This window comes from Pleuronectes platessa, chromosome 6 (genome assembly GCF_947347685.1).
Source record: "Pleuronectes platessa chromosome 6, fPlePla1.1, whole genome shotgun sequence".
NCBI lineage: Eukaryota > Metazoa > Chordata > Actinopteri > Pleuronectiformes > Pleuronectidae > Pleuronectes > Pleuronectes platessa.
In genome coordinates this window covers 27,514,447-27,521,257 of record NC_070631.1, presented here as the reverse complement: position 1 = coordinate 27,521,257, position 6,811 = coordinate 27,514,447, and positions in this window count along the sequence as shown.

Below are 6,811 nucleotides of genomic sequence, written 5' to 3'. Positions count from 1 at the left end.
GGTGGCAACAGCAAATGTCTTGTTTTTCTATGTCTTACAGTTTGACTCACTTCTCGTAGGGCCTTCATCAAATCAACGTAAAAATTTGATGCATGTGTACAAAACAAGATGAAGATCTAAAGTTATCAAAATTTAAACTTTTCATCAATCTGTGTGACCGTGGTGAGGCTTATAAATTTGATAAACAAAATGAAAACACCATGTCTGTAGTTAATGGTCCAACACTGCTCTCTAGTGACTTAATATTGAATTACACCTGTAGTGCCAATATTGAGGCACCAGAGGTCAGTGTAACACCATGGTTTGATCAAGACACAAAATGTAACTATTGAAAAAGCCATTTCGTCCCCTCTTCCCCCAATTTAAATCTGTCTGGAGCCGCACAACATATTTGATAACACAGGTTATAAAGTTATATATATACATATATATATATATAGTTATACAATATATATAAAAACTATAGTTTGTTGCATTTATTAAATAACAGAACGACAATAAAGACAACTGTTGACATTTAACTGGTATTTTTACCTGCTACAAAATAGGAAAACACCATACTCTGACCATGGCGTGGAGTCAAAGTCTGATCACATGCCATCAAAACACGAGCGTCTGTATCTTGGACATATTTGGTCCAATCAACTCCAAACTAGACATGTAAGACAAGAGTCGCGATCTGATGACATCTACAAGGACACCATGACTTAAAATCCTAGCGCCACCTGCTGGCTACAGGAAGTGAAGCGTTTATTCTTGCTGCAGAGCTTAAAACGCACGCAAGGCAGAGACGTGCGCTTGGTCATCGATCGCTCTCTCTTCCCCGACCGCAACAGACTTGAAATTGCCTGTGCTCGGGCCCGTTAGTGCTACAACGTAGCCCTAGTTATTATTATTATTATTATTATTATTATTATTATTATTTCCCTTTGGGGGGCTTTTTCAGGGTCTAGACATGCTCAAAAAGTTATGAAACTTTGCAGGAAATTCAAGGTCTGCGGATATTTTAGTATTCTGGAGTAATTGGAATTGGGCGTGGCAAAATGGCTCTACAGCGCCCCCTGGAACCAGCCCCTAGGTTTCCACATAACGGATTTTCATCAAAATCTGGATATAGGTGTATCGTGACCAGTCATGAAAAAAAGTCTCATGGAGCATTATGAAAAACGCAACAGGAAGTCCGCCATTTTGCTTTTAGTGGCCATTTTGGCAATATCCCACATTTTTACTTTTACGTACTTGTCCCAGGGCTTTCATCAGATCAACTTCAAATTCAGATGAGTGTCATCACAACAAGATGGAGATAAAAAATGATTGAGGGATTTTTTTTTTATCACACCGTGTGACCGTAGCATGGCGTTAAAAATTGGTTACACGCCATCAAAACACGGGCATCTGTATCTCGGACATACATGTTCCAATCAAGTCCAAACTAGACATGTAAGACAACAGTCCCCGCCTGATGACATCTATGCATAAATGATGACTTAAAACCGCAGCGCCCCCTGGTGGCAACAGGAAATGTCTTGTTTTTTGCTTGTCTTACACTTGGATGAATTTCTCCTCATCCACTGACCTCAACCATGTCAAACTGTATCAAATGGGTCCCAAGACATTGACAATGAAGACATAAGATTACCGTGACTTTTCGTCAAACGCCATATGAATGGCGTGGCATTAAAGTTCATCAACTCGCCGTGAAACACGAAATTGCTGTAACTTCAGTGTTCATGGTTCTATCTCTCTCAAACTACATGTGTGTAACAACAGCCCCCCCCTGAAGATATTCATATGGTTTTAAGAAATGGGCGTGGCAAAAAAACTGACCAGCGCCCCCTATAGGGCAACCCCGGCACTACGATGGCCGACATTTATACAAATCTATCGGGACATGTGTCGTTTCATAACAAACAAAAAAATATCTTGGATAGGTATGCTTGACCAAACAGGGAGGCCGCCATTTTGGATTAAGTGGCCATTTTTTTTCCATATTCCACATTTTTACTTGATGCACTTGTCCCAGGGCTTTCATCAGATTAACTTCAAATTAAGATCAGTGCCATCACAACAAGATGGAGATAAAAAGTGATTAAGAGATTGACCTTTCGTCACACCGTGTGACCGTGGCGTGGCGTCTTGAGTTTGATTAAACGCCATCAAAACACGAGGTTCTGTATCTCGGACATACATTGTCCAATCGAGTCCAAACTAGACATGTAAGACAAGGGTGCCATCCTGATGACATCTACACAGAAATTATGACTTGAAATTACAGCGCCCCCTGGTGGCTACAGGAAGTGACATGTTTTATACTTTGATGAACTGCTCCTGGCTGCTTTACAATATACAGCTCAAATCAGATCAGTCAAGTCATTAGATCATGGTCAGAATTGTGACGTTTCCTCAAACCGTGTAAACATTGATGTGCGGCGAAGGATTTTCCTTCGCCAAAGGACACGATGTTATCATAACTCCACTGTGCATTGTCCTATCACTACAAAACTTCTGTCACATGGTCAGAGTCCAAGCCTGAACAGCTCTATGTGTCAATATTTCCTCAGTGTCATAGCGCCACCTACTGATTTGCCAGGAAACAGGAAGTACTTCGTTAATCCACACTGCCTTATCCAACCGGCTCCAAACTTCTGACCTATGATCACAATCCTGATCTGAACAGGTCCATATATAAATATTAGTTCAGGGTCATAGCGCCACCTACTGATCAGTGTGAAAATTACATTGTGGTAAAATTTTCCAATTGACACGAAACTGCTCACGCTACATCAGAGCGGCTACTTGAACAGATCTATAAGTCTGTGTGTAATAATAGTGATGGCGCCACCTACTGGCAAACCTACTGCCGCAGAGCGCAAAACGCATGCAACGTGGAGAAGTGCATGCTCGATCGATGATGTGCGCTTGGTCATCGATCGCTCTCTCCACCGACCGCAACAGGCTTCAACGTGCGGGTGCTCGGGCCCGCAAGTGCTACAACGTAGCCCTAGTTAGGGCCCGAGCACCGAATGGTGAGAGGCCCTATTGAATCTGTAAGGATTTTTATTATTAGGGCCCGAGCACCGAAATCGGTGAGAGGACCTATTGAAATTGAAAAGATTATTATTATTATTATTTTTCTTCGCTCAGTGAATTGGCTTTTTGAGGGCTTTAACGTGCTCAAAAAGTTTCTAAAGTGTACAGTAAATTAGAAATGTGCGCAAGTTTACGTATTCTGAAGTATTTGGGAACGGGTGTGTCAAAACCGCTCAATAGCGCCACCTACGGAAAAGCCCCTCATTTAGCATTCACCGATCATCAAAAAAAACAAAGACTATTGTGTATCATGACTAGATGCACAAAAAAGTCCATCAGTGCATTATGAATAACGCAACAGGAAGCCCGCCAGTTTGACTTTAGTGGCCATTTTGGTCATATTCGATATTTTTTCTTTTAAGTACTCCTCCTACAGCTTTCATCAAATCAACTTACAATTTAGACGATCGTCATCACAACAAAATGGAGATCTAAAGTTATTGAAGGATTAAGTTTTAGCAAAACCGTCTGACCGTGGTGTGGCCTCAAAGTTTGATTAAACGCCATCAAAACACAGGCTCCTGTATCTTGGACATATTTTGTCCAATCGAGTCCAAACTATACACATAAGACAAGAGTCGCGACCTGAAGACATCGGTACAGAAATCGTGACTTAAAATCACAGCGTCCCCTGGTGGCAACAGCAAATGTCTTGTTTTTCTATGTCTTACAGTTTGACTCACTTCTCGTAGGGCCTTCATCAAATCAACGTAAAAATTTGATGCATGTGTACAAAACAAGATGAAGATCTAAAGTTATCAAAATTTAAACTTTTCATCAATCTGTGTGACCGTGGTGAGGCTTATAAATTTGATAAACAAAATGAAAACACCATGTCTGTAGTTAATGGTCCAACACTGCTCTCTAGTGACTTAATATTGAATTACACCTGTAGTGCCAATATTAAGGCACCAGAGGTCAGTGTAACACCATGGTTTGATCAAGACACAAAATGTAACTATTGAAAAAGCCATTTCGTCCCCTCTTCCCCCAATTTAAATCTGTCTGGAGCCGCACAACATATTTGATAACACAGGTTATAAAGTTATATATATACATATATATATATATAGTTATACAATATATATAAAAACTATAGTTTGTTGCATTTATTAAATAACAGAACGACAATAAAGACAACTGTTGACATTTAACTGGTATTTTTACCTGCTACAAAATAGGAAAACACCATACTCTGACCATGGCGTGGAGTCAAAGTCTGATCACATGCCATCAAAACACGAGCGTCTGTATCTTGGACATATTTGGTCCAATCAACTCCAAACTAGACATGTAAGACAAGAGTCGCGATCTGATGACATCTACAAGGACACCATGACTTAAAATCCTAGCGCCACCTGCTGGCTACAGGAAGTGAAGCGTTTATTCTTGCTGCAGAGCTTAAAACGCACGCAAGGCAGAGACGTGCGCTTGGTCATCGATCGCTCTCTCTTCCCCGACCGCAACAGACTTGAAATTGCCTGTGCTCGGGCCCGTTAGTGCTACAACGTAGCCCTCGTTATTATTATTAGGGCCCGAGCACCGAAAGGTGAGAGGCCCTATTGAAATTGTAAGGATTTTTATTAGGGCCCGAGCACCGAATGGTGAGAGGCCCTATTGAAATTGTAGGCATTATTAGGGCCCGAGCACCGAAATCGGTGGGAGGCCCTATTGAAATTGAAATGATTATTATTATTAGGGCCCGAGCACCGAAATCGGTGAGAGGACCTATTGAAATTGAAAAGATTATTATTATTATTATTTTTCTTCGCTCAGTGAATTGGCTTTTTGAGGGCTTTAACGTGCTCAAAAAGTTTCTAAAGTGTACAGTAAATTAGAAATGTGCGCAAGTTTACGTATTCTGAAGTATTTGGGAACGGGTGTGTCAAAACCGCTCAATAGCGCCACCTACGGAAAAGCCCCTCATTTAGCATTCACCGATCATCAAAAAAAACAAAGACTATTGTGTATCATGACTAGATGCACAAAAAAGTCCATCAGTGCATTATGAATAACGCAACAGGAAGCCCGCCAGTTTGACTTTAGTGGCCATTTTGGTCATATTCGATATTTTTTCTTTTAAGTACTCCTCCTACAGCTTTCATCAAATCAACTTACAATTTAGACGATCGTCATCACAACAAAATGGAGATCTAAAGTTATTGAAGGATTAAGTTTTAGCAAAACCGTCTGACCGTGGTGTGGCCTCAAAGTTTGATTAAACGCCATCAAAACACAGGCTCCTGTATCTTGGACATATTTTGTCCAATCGAGTCCAAACTAGACATGTAAGACAAGGGTGCCATCCTGATGACATCTACACAGAAATTATGACTTGAAATTACAGCGCCCCCTGGTGGCTACAGGAAGTGACATGTTTTATACTTTGATGAACTGCTCCTGGCTGCTTTAAGATATACAGCTCAAATGAGCTCAGTCAAGTCATTGAATCAAGGTCAGAATTGTGACATTTCCTCAAACCATGTAAACATTGATGTTTGGCGAAGGATCATCCTTCGCCAAAGGACACGATGTTTTCATAAGTCCACTGTGCATTGTCCTATCACTACCAAACTTCTGTCACATGATAAGAGTACAAGCCTGAACAGCTCTATGTGTCAATATTTCCTCAGTGTCATAGCGCCACCTACTGATTCGCCAGGAAACAGGAAGTACTTTGTTAATCCACTCTGCATTATCCAACCGGCTCCAAACTACTGACCTATGATCACAATACTAATCTGAACAGCTCCACATATAAATATTAGTTCAGGGTCATAGCGCCACCTACTGATCAGTGTGAATATTAAGTTGTGTTAACATTGTCCGATTGACACAAAATTGCTCACGCTACATCAGAGCGCCTACATGAACAGATAAATAGATGTCTGTGCGTAATAATAGTGATGGCGCCACCTACTGGCAATCCTACTGCCGCAGAGCGCAAAACGCATTTATTGTGGAGAAGTGCATGCTCGATCGATGATGTGCGCTTGGTCATCGATCGCTCTCTCCACCGACCGCAACAGGCTTCAACGTGCGGGTGCTCGGGCCCGCAAGTGCTACAACGTAGCCCTAGTTAGGGCCCGAGCACCGAATGGTGAGAGGCCCTATTGAATCTGTAAGGATTTTTAGGGCCCGAGCACCGAATGGTGAGAGGCCCTATTGAATCTGTAAGGATTTTTATTATTATTATTATTATTATTATTATTATTATTATTATTTCCCTTTGGGGGGCTTTTTCAGGGTCTAGACATGCTCAAAAAGTTATGAAACTTTGCAGGAAATTCAAGGTCTGCGGATATTTTAGTATTCTGGAGTAATTGGAATTGGGCGTGGCAAAATGGCTCTACAGCGCCCCCTGGAACCAGCCCCTAGGTTTCCACATAACGGATTTTCATCAAAATCTGGATATAGGTGTATCGTGACCAGTCATGAAAAAAAGTCTCATGGAGCATTATGAAAAACGCAACAGGAAGTCCGCCATTTTGCTTTTAGTGGCCATTTTGGCAATATCCCACATTTTTACTTTTACGTACTTGTCCCAGGGCTTTCATCAGATCAACTTCAAATTCAGATGAGTGTCATCACAACAAGATGGAGATAAAAAATGATTGAGGGATTTTTTTTTTATCACACCGTGTGACCGTGGCATGGCGTTAAAAATTGGTTACACGCCATCAAAACACGGGCATCTGTATCTCGGACATACATGTTCCAA